Source organism: Choloepus didactylus, chromosome 26 (assembly GCF_015220235.1).
Source record: "Choloepus didactylus isolate mChoDid1 chromosome 26, mChoDid1.pri, whole genome shotgun sequence".
Classification (NCBI taxonomy): Eukaryota; Metazoa; Chordata; class Mammalia; order Pilosa; family Megalonychidae; genus Choloepus; species Choloepus didactylus.
Window position 1 is genome coordinate 7,424,819 of NC_051332.1, and position 18,226 is coordinate 7,443,044.

The 18,226-nt window shown below is 41.8% G+C and overlaps 1 pseudogene; it reads left to right on the forward strand.

Moving 5' to 3' along the window:
* Positions 1-16,482: 16,482 nt before the first annotated feature.
* Positions 16,483-17,439, forward strand: LOC119520715 (annotated as a pseudogene).
* The last annotated feature ends 787 nt before the right edge of the window (positions 17,440-18,226 follow it).

Here is an 18,226-nt window from a genome sequence, read left to right on the forward strand (position 1 = left end):
GCCATTGATAAAGCACTTTCTACCCTCAGGAGCATCCTGGAGCATCGACAGGATCCTTGGTTCATTAGCCATATTCGTAGTCACTCAGGCCTTCCGGGGCCCTTGGCTAATGGCAATAGTATAGTAGACCAAGCGGTCTCAGCTCAGACTACCCAAGCTATGCTAACTCACACGGCAGCCCCTCCGGGGGATGCTGTTAACCAGGCTAAGTTATTGCATTCTAGATTTCACTTTTCGGCTACGTCGTTGCATCATTTATGTGGCCTCCCCCTAGATACCTGTAAACATCTTGTCCGCAATTGTACAACTTGTGCACCCTTCGCGCCGCTTGGCCCCCTGCAACCTCAGGGAGTCAACCCACGAGGCCTGAAACCCAATTCTAGATGGCAAATGGATGTAACTCATGTTCCGTCCTGTGGGCGCCTCAAGTATGTACATGTAATGATTGACACCTTCTCAGCCATGTGTTATGCAGTCCCCCTCGCCGGGGAAACGGCCAAACACTGTATCAAGGCCCTGAGACAGGGAATTCTCTTCATGGGAGTCCCCTGGGACATAAAAACGGACAATGGGCCTGCCTATCGCAGTGCCTCCTTTGCGGCCTTTCTTCAGTTATATAACATCACCCATCATTTCGGCATCCCTTATAATCCACAGGGACAAGCCATTGTGGAAGCAGTCCATCGCCGCTTAAAAACACAAATTGAAAAAGAAAGGGCAATGCTCCCCCAGGCAACTCCAGGGGACCTTATCATAGCAGCCCTTATTCACCTTAATCTACTCACATTCAATAAAGAAGGACTTTCGCCCCTACATAAACATTGGGGGCCCTCGTATAGGCCCACCCAGGCCCCGATGGTCTACTGGAAGGACCCAGAAAATAATGCCTGGAAGGGTCCCTCCCCACTCCTCGCCCAGGGGCACGGGTTTGCTTGTGTTTTCCCAGATGATGCAGCACAACCAATCTGGATCCCGGGAAAAGCAATCCGACCTGCCACCAGCAGCCAAACGGCCGACAAGACGAGAACGCCGCCGTCTCCGCAGCCTAACATACCAGATGACAACCTTGCAACTGGACCAGGAAGGCCGTCCGAGAGCACCCCCGGAGAGGCCTGAAAACTCGCAAGAGGAAAGACAAGAAATCGTCCAAATCATGCGCCTATACAGACAGGCAAAAGCCAGCCCCCTACACCTTCACAACCCTCACCCAAGCATAGCTTCTCTTCTAATAGCCATGTTAACCCTCGCCTCTTCTACACAGGCCAACCCCCACCAGCCTTGGAAGTGGACACTTGCGCGTTGGGAAGACTCCAAAATAATTCTTTGCATTACCACAGCAGGATCCCCCTCCTTTGTTTTTAATGCCACTGATCTGTTCCCCCCTCCTAATCCAAAACCTATTGGTTATCCAGGCAGCCTAAATACACAAAATTATTATATGTGTCCATCTTCAAATCCTGGAAAATCATACTGCAATTCCCCCTATGAGTACTACTGTGCATACTGGGGGTGTGAAACATTAGCCACTGGCTGGAAACCTTCTGTCCCTGACAAATTTCTAAATCTTACAGTAATCCCTTATATTTGCCTAAACTCAGGCAATCGCTATTTCGACAGGTACCTTTGTCCTAAAAGGCTAATGCTCACCGTACAAAACCCTACCGATACGTCTTGGCTCATGGGTCGAACCTGGGGCTTCCAAATTTATCTAGCGGGGTCCAATCCGGGATCCCTTATTCTCATAAAAAAGGAAGCAGCTCAACATTCATCTTCGGGCATTGGCCCCAATAAAGTCATTAACCCCCTTTTTCCACAGCTCTCCAGCCGCACCTCAGCTCCAACCAGCCGCACCTCAGCTGCAAACAACGCATCGCCAACCCCACCACCCCAACCTTTTCTACCCCCCTCTCATTACTCCTCTCCCCTCTTCAGCCTTATCCAAGCAATCTTCACCTCACTAAATGTCTCCTACCCCAATCTTACCTCCTCTTGTTGGCTTTGCCTCTCCACCTCTTCCTCACTGTATGAGCCCGTCGCCTCCAACCTCTCCTTTTCAGAAAATGCAGAAGACAACCCCTCGGAATGCAATTGGAATACCTCAGCCGTCCCCCTAACCTTTCATTCAGTCTCCTTTACAGGAAAGTGCATCCGCCCTCGCTCAAGTAACTCTCCCAACCTCACAGCCTGTGCCAACTACTCATCTCCCAGCAGCTCTGCCAAGTTTCTTATTCCTCACAACTCCTCCCAATGGCTCTGCTCCTCTACGGGACTTACCCCCTTCCTTAACGTGCAGACCCTCAATACAACTCATGAAACTTGCCTCCTAATTGTCCTTATCCCCAGGGTCCTATACCACAGCGAGGAAGACTTCTTCCTCCGCCTGGAAAGAACTGCAGCTCCTGCCCCACTGCAAAAGCGAGAGCCCATCACCGCCCTCACAATTGCCTCCCTCCTAGGTCTTGCAGGCGCTGGCACCGGAATCGCTGCATTAGCCAGTCAAGGCTCCGCCCTAACTCACCTCCGGGCGGCTGTTGACGAGGACATTCGTCACCTACAAGACGCTATTTCCCATCTTAAAAATTCTGTCAATTCCCTCTCTGAGGTCGTGCTCCAAAACCGCCGAGGTCTCGACCTTCTCCTCCTCAAAGAAGGGGGTCTTTGCGCCGCCCTAGGAGAAGAGTGCTGTGTATATGCCAATTCCACAGGTCTCACCGAAGACAGCCTAAAAAAGGTCCGAGAGGGACTAGAACAACGCAAAAGAAACCGTGAAGCCACCAGCTATTGGTCCCACATCTTTACCCCCCTCCTCCCATACCTCCTCCCTCTCATCGGCCCCCTACTAATGATTATTCTAGCTCTCACCCTAGGGCCCTGCATTATCCGCAGAATTGTCCAGCTTGCTAAGAACCAAGCCAATGCTGTCTTTTCATCATTTGTGCAAGTCCAGTATCAACAACTTGCCTCCACTGAAGAAGCTGACCCTCCGCAGCGTCGCCACCCTCGTCCATCCCGCAAGCAGCGAGGCCCCTCTCGAACGCCCGGGCGCCACACCAACGTCGAGCTCCAGCCTCTCTAACTACCATCTACCCCTATCCCTTCCCCCACCTCCCCTTTCCCTCATCCCTTGGCGGATCTCTCCGGTAAGCTTCTTCCTCTAATTAGAAAAGAAGGGGGAAATGCGGGACACTGTTATCGAGTTCTGACTTGGCGGGCCTGGGCCAGGGGAACTGATCAGCCCCTAGGAAAGGTAGTGGGGCACGGGTGGTAGCGCCCTCCACGGCCCCCCGGGCCTGAGAAAGTGGAGCCGAATGCAGGCCCCATTTCCTCACCCCAAAGTACAATCGTTGGGGAGGGCTTGCCGCAGAAAACCCCACCCCCGTGCCTTACCCGCACCCTCCACCCTCGTCGTTACCGGAGCAACTCCCGCCCCTTTTCAAACAACCTCCGCGCCCTCTCAGAACCAATCCAAGCCTTTAACCTCTACAGCTACCCCGCCCTCTAGACCGCCTGATATAAGCTGGTACTCTCCCCTAATAAACTCTCTTGGCTTCTTCACCCTAAAAGAAACGTGTCCCGCCTGTTCCTTTCTCGCCACCCTCCACACCTTGCACGCCTCCGCTGGGGACCGGGCCCAGTCCCCCGCCTCGCCCTCGCCTCCGGGAAAGAGCCCCCGCCGCCGGTACCCTCCGAGCAACGCCGAGAGCCGAGGGTTCAGCAACCGGCCGCCCCCCTCCCCAGACGAATCAACTGCGACCGCAGAATTATCTCTTACTCTTCAATTCCTCTTTTGTCTCTTTGACTCTTGTAACCCCACCCTTGCCTGGGTAAGCAGTGTCAATTGGAAATGCCTGAGGCTTTCCCTAATGAGCAATTTAGAATGGGAGGAAAATAAGAAAAAAAGAAAGTAACTCCCTTTTCAGAGCCAGAAACCAGCTCCCCAGATTTGCAAGTTGCTGGGGGTGATACCCGGTTCTCTGTGCCCACTTTCTTGGGACATGCCCATTTTCCAGTATTCTGAACTCAGCCATCTCCAAAAGCTTCTGTTTTTATTTATTTAATTTTCTATCAGCCCCACCTCCTGTCTGTTGGGAGAGACCTCAGTTTTTTTTTCCTGTTTTCCATGGGCTTATCTGTGCTTGTAGCTTGTATACAGTACTCCAAATTTGTTAATTAAAACCACAGTTGGAGCTTGGTTGAGTTTCTTTCCATTGTTATGCATACCCTGCCTCTTTTTTCCACAGGGAAGTGTTACAGCTCAGCCTGCCATGCTGTTGGGGGAGAGGCACAATCTTGACCATTTGGGGAGCTTTACTTACAGTTCTATTCTGCTATCTCAGCCATTCCTCCCATTCCAGGCTGGTGTACAATGTGTGTCCAGTCATGGATTTCCCTTAAGAGTTGTACTGGACTATTTACTAGTTGTTCCTAGTTATTTACTCATTTCTCTAGGGAGACTAACTAAATTTTTCACCTCTCTGTGCCACCATATTGTTCTGCCTCCTGGCTTATTTTTTTAATTGAGAAAAAATATATTTGGGTGCTGTGTTTGAGACTTGAGAGGGAGGCGTAAGGACAAATTCTCACCATAAAGTTGAATGTTGAAAAAAATCAGGTAAAATTAGTTGTTATTCCATGTTAGTGTCTTTGGTTTATAATTTTAAATTTGTATTTTGGAAACTTTAAGACATACAAATGTAGCAATAGTACAAAGAGTCACAGTGAACACATTATCCCCTCTCTAACAGTAATAAGCTCATGATCAAAATACCTGGTCCTGTATTTTTTAAAGCAAATCCAAGTTATTTTATCTGTAAATATTTCAATAATTATCTCTAAAATGAAAGAAATCATTTTTAAACTCAATAGGCCTCAACAAGTTATTAGCATAGTCTAAATATGAAATTAATATTATTTAATTATTATTATTAAAAATCCAGTCAGTATTTAGATTTTTAGTTCTGTCAAAAATGTTATATATCTTTTCAGCTTTTAAATCAGCATTAAAATAAATTCTACATACTACAACCAAATGGTTGATATTTCTGTTACTCAATAGGTCCCTGTCCATTCTTTTTGTTGTTATTGTAGAACAAACCTGTTATTTGTTTGTTGAGTGAGTCTCTCATACACTGGATATTTTTGATTAAAAAAATCTGTTGTTGGTTTATCATATTCATCTGTCCTTGGTATTTACTGAAAATCGGTAATAGATGCTTGATATTTGATCAGATTTAGGTTCAGTTTATTTTGGCAAGATTATTCCTTCTAAAGCATATTAATTTATTTTTGACAAACCTGTTGCTAAGTGAAAAGCTGTTAAATGAATTGCTCAGTTAGCTTGAGTCATTACCTTTTGAAGACTGATTAAACACATAAAAAACTAAAGGAAGAATGGGAGAGAAAATTTGGGTGTTCTGTTTTTACTCTTGTTTTATTTATTCTTGCTTTCACTTTTTCTGGTACAAGGAAAATGTTAAAAAAATTGATCAGGGTGGTGAATAAACAACTATATTTCTTTTTGGAGCAATGAGAACTTCTCAAATTGATTGTGATGTTGAATTCACAACTCCATGTTTCTTCTGAGAACCATTGCTTCTACACTATAGATGGATTGGTGTGTGAATAAAACTGCTTTAAAAGTAAACAAACAAAAAGAATTAAGAAGAACGGGGGAAATAGACATTTTACCCTATCAGATGGGTTGAAATACAGCTCATAATAAATAATTCAGAGTTGAAGTTATTATATGTCATTGAGAAAGACCAATAATTATGGAGATATGGAGCAAAATGGGCAATGGTTATGAACAATTCTCATGCTCCACCTAATATTGAATATGTAGGAAATCAGTGTGGAGTTGTTTTAGGTCTGGATCGTTGTGATTTAATAGTGGGTACAAAAATTGGGGATTCATAGAACCTGCAATATTCAGAAATCTGGAATGTAGGTATAGTGGTGAATATTCAACCTGAATGAAGAGTGTGGATTGGCATGGTGAGAAATAGTGAACTTAGTAGGATCAGTCATACTGGCAGAGAAAATGTGCCAGGTGTCAAAGTGATATGTGTGTAGACAAATCTAATTTTGAATGATCAAAACTGAAAACACACAGAACATTAACTTTGACCTAAGGAATCAATAAAGAGAGGGTGGGGTATCAAAATCTCCACCTTTGGGGAGGTGTTTTGGTAAAATATCATGATCATGCATAGTCTGATCTTTTGCCCCAATTGTTCAGGTACCATCCCCTTGAATGGAACATTGTCTTCCTCACTGCATTCTCAGTTTGATGCTCCCATGGTGGCTGGGAAAACACTGCCCCAAAGACAAGGCTTTACTTCCTCTCTAAGAAGCATACATGTACAGAAAAAAAGAGGAAAATTTTTCTGCCTGGTATTTTACGAGAAGGAGACATAGTGTTTAAACTTCCATCTTTTGATTTCATGTGGGAAATTGGGAAAAAGAAAAGGCACTCTCTCTAATCTTTCTAATAATGCAATAACTTCATAACTGTTCTTTCAGCCTCCACTTTTACACCACTTAACCCCTTTCCCAGTGATTTTTAGCATACTGACAAGGCAATGGAAAAACATGAATGGAGATCATGGAGAATGGATGAGTTTTTCATTTCTTGAGAACAGTGCCAGAAATGTCATTTTTCATATTTTCAAAACTTATTTTTATTAATTCCATTAAAAGTTTATACTTTCCCTAATAAGGCCTATTTGTGCTGCTAACAATTGAATCATGAATAACAAATGAAGTACATATTACCTGTGGGGCTTATGATGTGTACTATGTGCCATGCCCTCTGCCTACAAAGACATGAAATTAAACACAAACACTTTCATCCATTGGAGAAGCTTAAAGGTTACTATAGCAAATATAAAAGAAAGTGAAGGTCAATAGTTATTTCCACTGCAAAATGGGTACCAATTAGAAACTATCAATTTTACAAATTGAAATCTTAAGTGACATAACTAAGAGCAATTGATTACCTCTGGAAAATGTATTCAAGAAATGAAAACCAAATACTTATTGAATATTTATTGTTGTTTCTGTACATATTCTTCTTGAGACATATATAATTAACTCATGCAGAGGATGCAATCCCTATGGTATTTGTAAGAATATAAGTAGGGAGGCGGGGCAAGATGGCAGACTGGTGAGCTGTATGTTTTAGTTACTCCTCCAGGAAAGTAGGTAAAAAGCCAGGAACTGCGTGGACTGGACACCACAGAGCAATCTGTCTTTGGGCATACTTCATACAACACTCATGAAAACGTGGAACTGCTGAGATCACCGAAATCTGTAAGTTTTTGCGGCCAGGGGACCCGCGCCCCTCCCTGCCAGGCTCAGTCCCGGGGGAGGAGGGGCTGTCAGCTCCAGGAAGGAGAAGGGAGAATTGCAGTGGCTGCTCTCATCAGAAACTCATTCTACTGATTCAAACTCCAACCATAGATAGACTGAGGCCAGACACCAGAGACTCTGAGAGCAGCCAGCCCAGCAGAGAGGAGACGGGCATAGAAGGAAAACAACACGAGAAGCTCCAAAGTAAAAGCAGAGGATTTTTGGAGTTCTGGTGAACACAGAAAGGGGAAGGGCGGAGATCAGGCCTTGAGGCGCATATGCAAATCCCGAAGCAAGGCTGATCTCTCTGCCCAGGGCACCTTTCCTTAATGGCCCTGGTTGCTTTGTCTATTAGCATTTCAATAACCCATTAGATCTCTGAGGAGGGCCGTTTTTTTTTTTTTTTTTTTTTTTAAATCCTTTTTGCTTTTTCTAAAACAATTACTCTAAGAAGCTCAATACAGAAAGCTTCAAAGAATTGAAATTTGGGCACGTCAAGTCAAGAGCAGAAATAAGAGAGCTCTGAGACAAAAGGCAATAATCCAGTGGCTGAGAAAATTCACTAAACAACACAACTTCCCAAGAAAAGGGGGGTGTCCGCTCACAGCCACCATCCTGGTGGACAGGAAACACTCCTGCCCACCGCCAGCCCCATAGCCCAGAGCTGCCCCAGACAACCCAGTGTGACGGAAGTGCTTCAAATAACAGGCACACACCACAAAACTGGGCGTGGACATTAGCCTTCCCTGCAACCTCAGCTGAATGTCCCAGAGCTGGGAAGGGGGAGCAGTGTGAATTAACAGAGCCCCATTCAGCCATCATTTGAGCAGACTGGGAGCCTCCCAACACAGCCCAGCAGCCCAGAACTGCCCTGGGGGGACGGCACTCACCTGTGACATAGCACAGTCATCCCTCAACAGAGGACCCGGGGTGCACAGCCTGGAAGAGGGGCCCACTTGCAAGTCTCAGGAGCAATACGCCAATACCAAAGACTTGTGGGTCAGTGGCAGAGACAAACTGTGGCAGGACTGAACTGAAGGATTAGACTATTGCAGTAGCTTTAAAACTCTAGGATCATCAGGGAGATTTGATTGTTAGGGCCACCCCCCCTCCCCGACTGCCCAGAAACACGCCCCACATACAGGGCAGGCAACACCAACTACACACGCAAGCTTGGGACACCAATTGGGCCCCACAAGACTCACTCCCCCACTCACCAAAAAGGCTAAGCAGGGGAGATCTGGCTTGTGGAGAACAGGTGGCTCGTGGACGCCACCTGCTGGTTAGTTAGAGAAAGTGTACTCCACGAAGCTGTAGATCTGATAAATTAGAGATAAGGACTTCAACTGGTCTACAAACCCTAAAAGAACCCTATCAAGGACAGCAAATGCCACGAGGCCAAAAACAACAGAAAATTATAAAGCATATGAAAAAACCAGACGATATGGATAACCCAAGCCCAAGCACCCAAATCAAAAGACCAGAAGAGACACACCTAGAGCAGCTACTCAAAGAACTAAAGATGAACAATGAGACCCTAGTACGGGATATGAAGGAAATCAAGAAGACCCTAGAAGAGCATAAAGAAGACATTGCAAGACTAAATAAAAAAATCGATGATCTTATGGAAATTAAAGAAACTGTTGACCAAATTAAAAAGATTCTGGACACTCATAGTACAAGACTAGAGGAAGTTGAACAACGAATCAGTGACCTGGAAGATGACAGAATGGAAAATGAAAGCATAAAAGAAAGAATGGGGAAAAAAATTGAAAAACTCGAAATGGACCTCAGGGATATGATAGATAATATGAAGCGTCCGAATATAAGACTCATTGGTATCCCAGAAGGGGAAGAAAAGGGTAAAGGTCTAGGAAGAGTATTCAAAGAAATTGTTGGGGAAAACTTCCCAAATCTTCTAAACAACATAAATACACAAATCATAAATGCTCAGCGAACTCCAAATAGAATAAACCCAAAAAAACCCACTCCGAGACATATACTGATCACACTGTCAAACATAGAAGAGAAGGAGCAAGTTCTGAAAGCAGCAAGAGAAAAGCAATTCACCACATACAAAGGAAACAGCATAAGACTAAGTAGTGACTACTCAGCAGCCACCATGGAGGCGAGAAGGCAATGGCACGATATATTTAAAATTCTGAGAGAGAGGAATTTCCAGCCAAGAATACTTTATCCAGCAAAGCTCTCCTTCAAATTTGAGGGAGAGCTTAAATTTTTCACAGACAAAGAAATGCTGAGAGAATTTGCTAACAAGAGACCTGCCCTACTGGAGATACTAAAGGGAGCCCTACAGACAGAGAAACAAAGACAGGACAGAGAGACTTGGAGAAAGGTTCAGTACTAAAGAGATTCGGTATGGGTACAATAAAGGATATTAATAGAGAGAGGGAAAAATATGGCAAACATAATCCAAAGGATAAGATGGCCGATTCAAGAAATGCCTTCACGGTTTTAACGTTGAATGTAAATGGATTAAACTCCCCAATTAAAAGATATAGATTCGCAGAATGGATCAAAAAAAATGAACCATCAATATGTTGCATACAAGAGACTCATCTTAGACACAGGGACACAAAGAAATTGAAAGTGAAAGGATGGAAAAAAATATTTCATGCAAGCTACAGCCAAAAGAAAGCAGGTGTAGCAATATTAATCTCAGATAAAATAGACTTCAAATGCAGGGATGTTTTGAGAGACAAAGAAGGCCACTACATACTAATAAAAGGGACAATTCAGCAAGAAGAAATAACAATCGTAAATGTCTATGCACCCAATCAAGGTGCCACAAAATACATGAGAGAAACATTGGCAAAACTAAAGGAAGCAATTGATGTTTCCACAATAATTGTGGGAGACTTCAACACATCACTCTCTCCTATAGATAGATCAACCAGACAGAAGACCAATAAGGAAATTGAAAACCTAAACAATCTGATAAATGAATTAGATTTAACAGACATCTACAGGACATTACATCCCAAATCACCAGGATACACATACTTTTCTAGTGCTCACGGAACTTTCTCCAGAATAGATCATATGCTGGGACATAAAACAAGCCTCAATAAATTTAAAAAGATTGAAATCATTCAAAGCACATTCTCTGACCACAATGGAATACAATTAGAAGTCAATAACCATCAGAGACTTAGAAAATTCACAAATACCTGGAGGTTAAACAACACACTCCTAAACAATCAGTGGGTTAAAGAAGAAATAGCAAGAGAAATTGCTAAATATATAGAGACGAATGAAAATGAGAACACAACATACCAAAACCTATGGGATGCAGCAAAAGCAGTGCTAAGGGGGAAATTTATAGCACTAAACGCATATATTAAAAAGGAAGAAAGAGCCAAAATCAAAGAACTAATGGATCAACTGAAGAAGCTAGAAAATGAACAGCAAACCAATCCTAAACCAAGTAGAAGAAAAGAAATAACAAGGATTAAAGCAGAAATAAATGACATAGAGAACAAAAAAACAATAGAAAGGATAAATATCACCAAAAGTTGGTTCTTTGAGAAGATCAACAAGATTGACAAGCCCCTAGCTAGACTGACAAAATCAAAAAGAGAGAAGACCCATATAAACAAAATAATGAATGAAAAAGGTGACATAACTGCAGATCCTGAAGAAATTAAAAAAATTATAAGAGGATATTATGAACAACTGTATGGCAACAAACTGGATAATGTAGAAGAAATGGACAATTTCCTGGAAACATATGAACAACCTAGACTGACCAGAGAAGAAATAGAAGACCTCAACCAACCCATCACAAGCAAAGAGATCCAATCAGTCATCAAAAATCTTCCCACAAATAAATGCCCAGGGCCAGATGGCTTCACAGGGGAATTCTACCAAACTTTCCAGAAAGAACTGACACCAATCTTACTCAAACTCTTTCAAAACATTGAAAAAAATGGAACACTACCTAACTCATTTTATGAAGCTAACATCAATCTAATACCAAAACCAGGCAAAGATGCTACAAAAAAGGAAAACTACCGGCCAATCTCCCTAATGAATATAGATGCAAAAATCCTCAACAAAATACTTGCAAATCGAATCCAAAGACACATTAAAAAAATCATACACCATGACCAAGTGGGGTTCATTCCAGGCATGCAAGGATGGTTCAACATCAGAAAAACAATCAATGTATTACAACACATTAAAAACTCGAAAGGGAAAAATCAATTGATCATCTCAATAGATGCTGAAAAAGCATTTGACAAAATCCAACATCCCTTTTTGATAAAAACACTTCAAAAGGTAGGAATTGAAGGAAACTTCCTCAACATGATAAAGAGCATATATGAAAAACCCACAGCCAGCATAGTACTCAATGGTGAGAGACTGAAAGCCTTCCCTCTAAGATCAGGAACAAGACAAGGATGCCCGCTGTCACCACTGTTATTCAACATTGTGCTGGAAGTGCTAGCCAGGGCAATCCGGCAAGACAAAGAAATAAAAGGCATCCAAATTGGAAAAGAAGAAGTAAAACTGTCATTGTTTGCAGATGATATGATCTTATATCTAGAAAACCCTGAGAAATCAACGATACACCTACTAGAGCTAATAAACAAATTTAGCAAAGTAGCGGGATACAAGATTAATGCACATAAGTCAGTAATGTTTCTATATGCTAGAAATGAACAAACTGAAGAGACACTCAAGAAAAAGATACCATTTTCAATAGCAACTAAAAAAATCAAGTACCTAGGAATCAACTTAACCAAAGATGTAAAAGACCTATACAAAGAAAACTACATAACTCTACTAAAAGAAATAGAAGGGGACCTTAAAAGATGGAAAAATATTCCATGTTCATGGATAGGAAGGCTAAATGTCATTAAGATGTCAATTCTACCCAAACTCATCTACAGATTCAATGCAATCCCAATCAAAATTCCAACAACCTACTTTGCAGACTTGGAAAAGCTAGTTATCAAATTTATTTGGAAAGGGAAGATGCCTCGAATTGCTAAAGACACTCTAAAAAAGAAAAACGAAGTGGGAGGACTTACACTCCCTGACTTTGAAGCTTATTATAAAGCCACAGTTGCCAAGACAGCATGGTACTGGCACAAAGATAGACATATAGATCAATGGAATTGAATTGAGAATTCAGAGATAGACCCTCAGATCTATGGCCGACTGATCTTTGATAAGGCCCCCAAAGTCACCGAACTGAGCCATAATGGTCTTTTCAACAAATGGGGCTGGGAGAGTTGGATATCCATATCCAAAAGAATGAAAGAGGACCCCTACCTCACCCCCTACACAAAAATTAACTCAAAATGGACCAAAGATCTCAATATAAAAGAAAGTACCATAAAACTCCTAGAAGATAATGTAGGAAAACATCTTCAAGACCTTGTATTAGGAGGCCACTTCCTAGACTTTACACCCAAAGCACAAGCAACAAAAGAGAAAATAGATAAATGGGAACTCCTCAAGCTTAGAAGTTTCTGCACCTCAAAGGAATTTCTCAAAAAGGTAAAGAGGCAGCCAACTCAATGGGAAAAAATTTTTGGAAACCATGTATCTGACAAAAGACTGATATCTTGCATATACAAAGAAATCCTACAACTCAATGACAATAGTACAGACAGCCCAATTATAAAATGGGCAAAAGATATGAAAAGACAGTTCTCTGAAGAGGAAATACAAATGACCAAGAAACACATGAAAAAATGTTCAGCTTCACTAGCTATTAGAGAGATGCAAATTAAGACCACAATGAGATACCATCTAACACCGGTTAGAATGGCTGCCATTAAACAAACAGGAAACTACAAATGCTGGAGGGGATGTGGAGAAATTGGAACTCTTATTCATTGTTGGTGGGACTGTATAATGGTTCAGCCACTCTGGAAGTCACTCTGGCAGTTCCTTAGAAAACTAGATATAGAGCTACCATTCGATCCAGCGATTGCACTCCTAGGTATATACCCGGAAGATCGGAAAGCAGTGACACGAACAGATATCTGCACGCCAATGTTCATAGCAGCATTATTCACAATTGCCAAGAGATGGAAACAACCCAAATGTCCTTCAACAGATGAGTGGATAAATAAAATGTGGTATATACACACGATGGAATACTACGCGGCAGTAAGAAGGAACGATCTGGTGAAACATATGACAACATGGATGAACCTTGAAGACATAATGCTGAGCGAAATAAGCCAGGCACAAAAAGAGAAATATTATATGCTACCACTAATGTGAACTTTGAAAAATGTAAAACAAATGGTTTATAATGTAGAATGTAGGGGAACTAGCAGTAGAGAGCAATTAAGGAAGGGGGAACAATAATCCAGGAAGAACAGATAAGCTATTTAACGTTCTGGGGATGCCCAGAAATGACTATGGTCTGTTAATTTCTGATGGTTGTAGTAGGAACAAGTTCACTGAAATGTTGCTATATTATATAACTTTCTTGGGGTAAAGTAGGAACATGTTGGAAGTTAAGCAGTTATCTTAGGTTAGTTGTCTTTTTCTTACTCCCTTGCTATGGTCTCTTTGAAATGCTCTTTTATTGTATGTTTGTTTTCTTTTTAACTTTTTTTTCATACAGGTGATTTGAAAAAAGAAGGGAAATTTAAAAAAAAAAAAAAAAAAGAAAAGAAAAAAGACAAACAAGGGGAAAAAAAAAAAAAAAAGATGTAGTGCCCCCTTGAGGAGCCTGTGGAGAATGCAGGGGTATTCGCCTACCCCACCTCCATGGTTGCTAACATGACCACAGACATAGGGGACTGGTGGTTTGATGGGTTGAGCCCTCTACCATAAGTTTTACCCTTGGGAAGACGGTTGCTGCAAAGGAGAGGCTAGGCCTCCCTGTATTTGTGCCTAAGAGTCTCCTCCTGAATGCCTCTTTGTTGCTCAGATGTGGCCCTCTCTCTCTGGCTAAGCCAACTTGAAAGGTGAAATCACTGCCCTCCCCCCTACGTGGGATCAGACACCCAGGGAAGTGAATCTCCCTGGCAACGTGGAATATGACTCCCAGGGAGGAATGTAGACCTGGCACCGTGGGACGGAGAACATCTTCTTGACCAAAAGGGGGATGTGAAAGGAAATGAAATAAGCTTCAGTGGCAGAGAGATTCCAAAAGGAGCCGAGAGGTCACTCTGGTGGGCACTGTTATGCACACTTTAGACAACCCTTTTTAGGTTCTAAAGAATTGGGGTAGCTGGTGGTGGATACCTGAAACTATCAAACTACAACCCAGAACCCATGAATCTCGAAGACAGTTGTATAAAAATGTAGCTTATGAGGGGTGACAATGGGATTGGGAAAGCCATAAGGACCAAACTCCACTTTGTCTAGTTTATGGATGGATGTGTAGAAAAGTAGGGGAGGGAAACAGACAGACAAAGGTACCCAGTGTTCTTTTTTACTTCAATTGCTCTTTTTCACTCTAATTATTATTCTTGTTATTTTTGTGTGTGTGCTAATGAAGGTGTCAGGGATTGATTTAGGTGATGAATGTACAACTATGTAATGGTACTGTAAACAATCGAAAGTACAATTTGTTTTGTATGACTGCGTGGTATGTGAATATATCTCAATAAAATGATGATTTAAAAAAAAAAAAAAAAAAAAAAAAAAAAAAAAAAGAATATAAGTAATGTCTAGTCCATCCCATGTTAACATTTGGAATCCTGGAAATTCCAGGAGTCCAAAGAGAAAAATTATATTTACTTTGTGGTACTTGGTAAGTCCTCCTCTTCATAATTTTATGTAAATTTACATTGTTGTTGAGGAAAAGAGATTCCGATGATTTTGTTTCCTCAGATTTTTAGCTGCATATTCATGACCTCATTCTGTTCAGATTAAAGTGAATAGAAATATGCATATAAATATATAGATAAATGGTTGGAAACATAACTTCTTCCAAACTTTTAAGAATGACTTTGACGGTTGCTGCAAAGGAGAGGCTAGGCCTCCCTGTATTTGTGTCTAAGAGTCTCCTCCTGAATGCCTCTTTGTTGCTCAGATGTGGCCCTCTCTCTCTGGCTAAGCCAACTTGAAAGGTGAAATCACTGCCCTCCCCCCTACGTGGGATCAGACACCCAGGGAAGTCAATCTCCCTGGCAACGTGGAATATGACTCCCGGGGAGGAATGTAGACCCGGCATCGTGGGATGGAGAACATCTTCTTGACCAAAAGGGGGATGTGAAAGGAAATGAAATAAGCTTCAGTGGCAGAGAGATTCCAAAACGAGCCGAGAGATCACTCTGGTGGGCACTCTTACGCACACTTTAGACAACCTTTTTTAGGTTCTAAAGAATTGGGGTAGCTGGTGGTGGATACCTGAAACTATTAAACTACAACCCAGAACCCATGAATCTCGAAGACAGTTGTATAAAAATGTAGCTTATGAGGGGTGACAGTGGGATTGGGAATGCCATAAGGACCAAACTCCACTTTGTCTAGTTTATGGATGGATGAGTAGAAAAATAGGGGAAGGAAACAAACAGACAAAGGTACCCAGTGTTCTTTTTTACTTCAATTGCTCTTTTTCACTCTAATTATTATTCTTGTTATTTTTGTGTGTGTGCTAATGAAGGTGTCAGGGATTGATTTAGGTGATGAATGTGCAACTATGTAATGGTACTGTAAACAATCGAAAGTACAATTTGTTTTGTATGACTGCGTGGTATGTGAATATATCTCAATAAAATGATGATTAAAAAAAAAAAAAAGAATGACTTTGGCAAGTGGTGATATTTGGAAGATTCACAATATAGCACCATTTAAACTTCACTGTGTATACTTAGGTTTTGTATGACTCCTTTATAATTAGAATGCCTACATACATTAATTGTATAATCTTATGTATATGAAATTAGAATAAACAGTAAAAGATCAGAATATGTAACTTTAAGTAGTTGTTAACTCTAAATTTCCTTGATATAAGCATGACAGTCAAAACAAAAAGTCAGGATAGAATATTACATCTATTTTATTTTAGCAGTTATTTAGAAAACAAGAAAAAAGGTGTCTTAATTCTCAGCTCCTTTTGCAGAAGTTTGATAGAAATCTGTAATAAGTGACTGGATACCTTTATATTCATACTCTTGTTTGTCTCCACAAATGTCTGACTCTGAGTCCAGGATGATTGCAAACCAGTCCTTCTGTACCAAATTCACATTCATAGCTTTTTCTGCTCTGGCAGAGTTACAGCCTATGCTCTTTGTTGTTTTCTTAGCTATCTACTTGTTTACTCTGGGAGGAAACCTCATCATTATCTGCCTGATCTAGGTCACTCCTTCCCTGAACACTCCCATGTATTTCTTCCTGGTGAATTTCTCCTTTCTGGAGATGTGTTACATCACCAGTGTGGTGCCTCAGATGCTGGTGCACCTGCTGGTGGAGAACAAGACCACTAGTGTGGGAGGCTGTGCAGCCCAGATGTACATATTTACCATCTTGGGACTGACAGAATGCTGCCTGCTGGCAGCCATGGCTTATGATCACTTTGTAGCTATTTGTTACCCACTACATTACACTCTCCTTAAGGGCCCCCATGTGTGTTTGAAATTGGCTGTAGCATCTTGGACCACTGGGGTGATGGTGGAGTCAGCCTAGACTACATGGATCTTCACTCTGCCTTTCTGTGGAACAGGAAAGATTAAGCACTTTTTCTGTGACATCATGCCTGTAGTGAAACTGGCTTGTGTGGATATTTCCCAAAATGATGTCATGATGTTTGCTGTCTCTGTGCTCTTCATTATGAGTCCATGTTTGCTCATTCTGTGCTCTGATGTGCACATTCTTGTGGCCATCTTTAGGATCCACTCTGTAGCTGGCAAACACAAAGCTTTCTCCACTTGTTCTTTTCATATCCTGGTTGTTTCTCATTTCTATGTCACTGTCTTGTTCACTTATCTCCAACCTAAGGCTGCCCACACTCTAGAAACAGACAAAGCAACGGTATTCACATGCACAGTGGTCACACCTGCTCTGAACCCTCTGATCTATACCTTGAGGAACAAGGAAGTGAAGGAAGTCTTTCAAAGAAACTTCTTAGACAAATGGCCTAAATCTTGATGACTAGGTCATTGGGGGCTGGAAATTTTACTACTGTACAGAGAAATTACATAAGGTTTTATGATCCTGCTACCAATATATATTACCATTAAAGCATTTATAGCCTTGAAAAAAAAGCATTTGGATTTGCTCTGCATTTCTCATTGTGATTGAAGGGGAACTTGTGGGTCTTTGGGGTCCATGCCAGGTGCAGCATAAACAACTCATCACCTCAATTTGGTCACAGACCAAGGATATTTAATAGCTGGTGGATGCAGGGCCCTCATAGTCTAAGACCTGCCTCCCAGAGGGACTGCAAGAAACAGGTTTGCAAGCATTGTTTGGATCAAAGAGAATTGGTGAGCAACAAAAGGAAATCAGGGAGATGACCTTTATGGATTCTTCAGGAAATGAGAAAAGGAATGAAATTACAAGTTTAGAGGTGCAATCTACTTTCCTATTTGGGTCTGCTAAATGTAACTAAGATGTAAAGGGGTAAGCATTTGGTCAGGGAAGTCTGTTAACAATTCACATTGATGAATCAGTTAAGAACTAAGAAACTTCACTAGAGGGGCTTTTCCAAAGAGTAACACAGTATTCTTATCATCCAAGCTGAGGACAGAGAGTCTTAGTTGCAGGGGTTTTTTCATGATTATGCAAAGGAAACTATGTGTGAAGTCATGAGGTTGTTGTTTAGACATTCATTTGTTCAACAATATTGACTGAGCATCACACTTTTGCCAGTCACCATCTATTTTTCCCTTCCCAATGGTAATAGGATGAATTTCAGTATGTTTTGCACCATTTT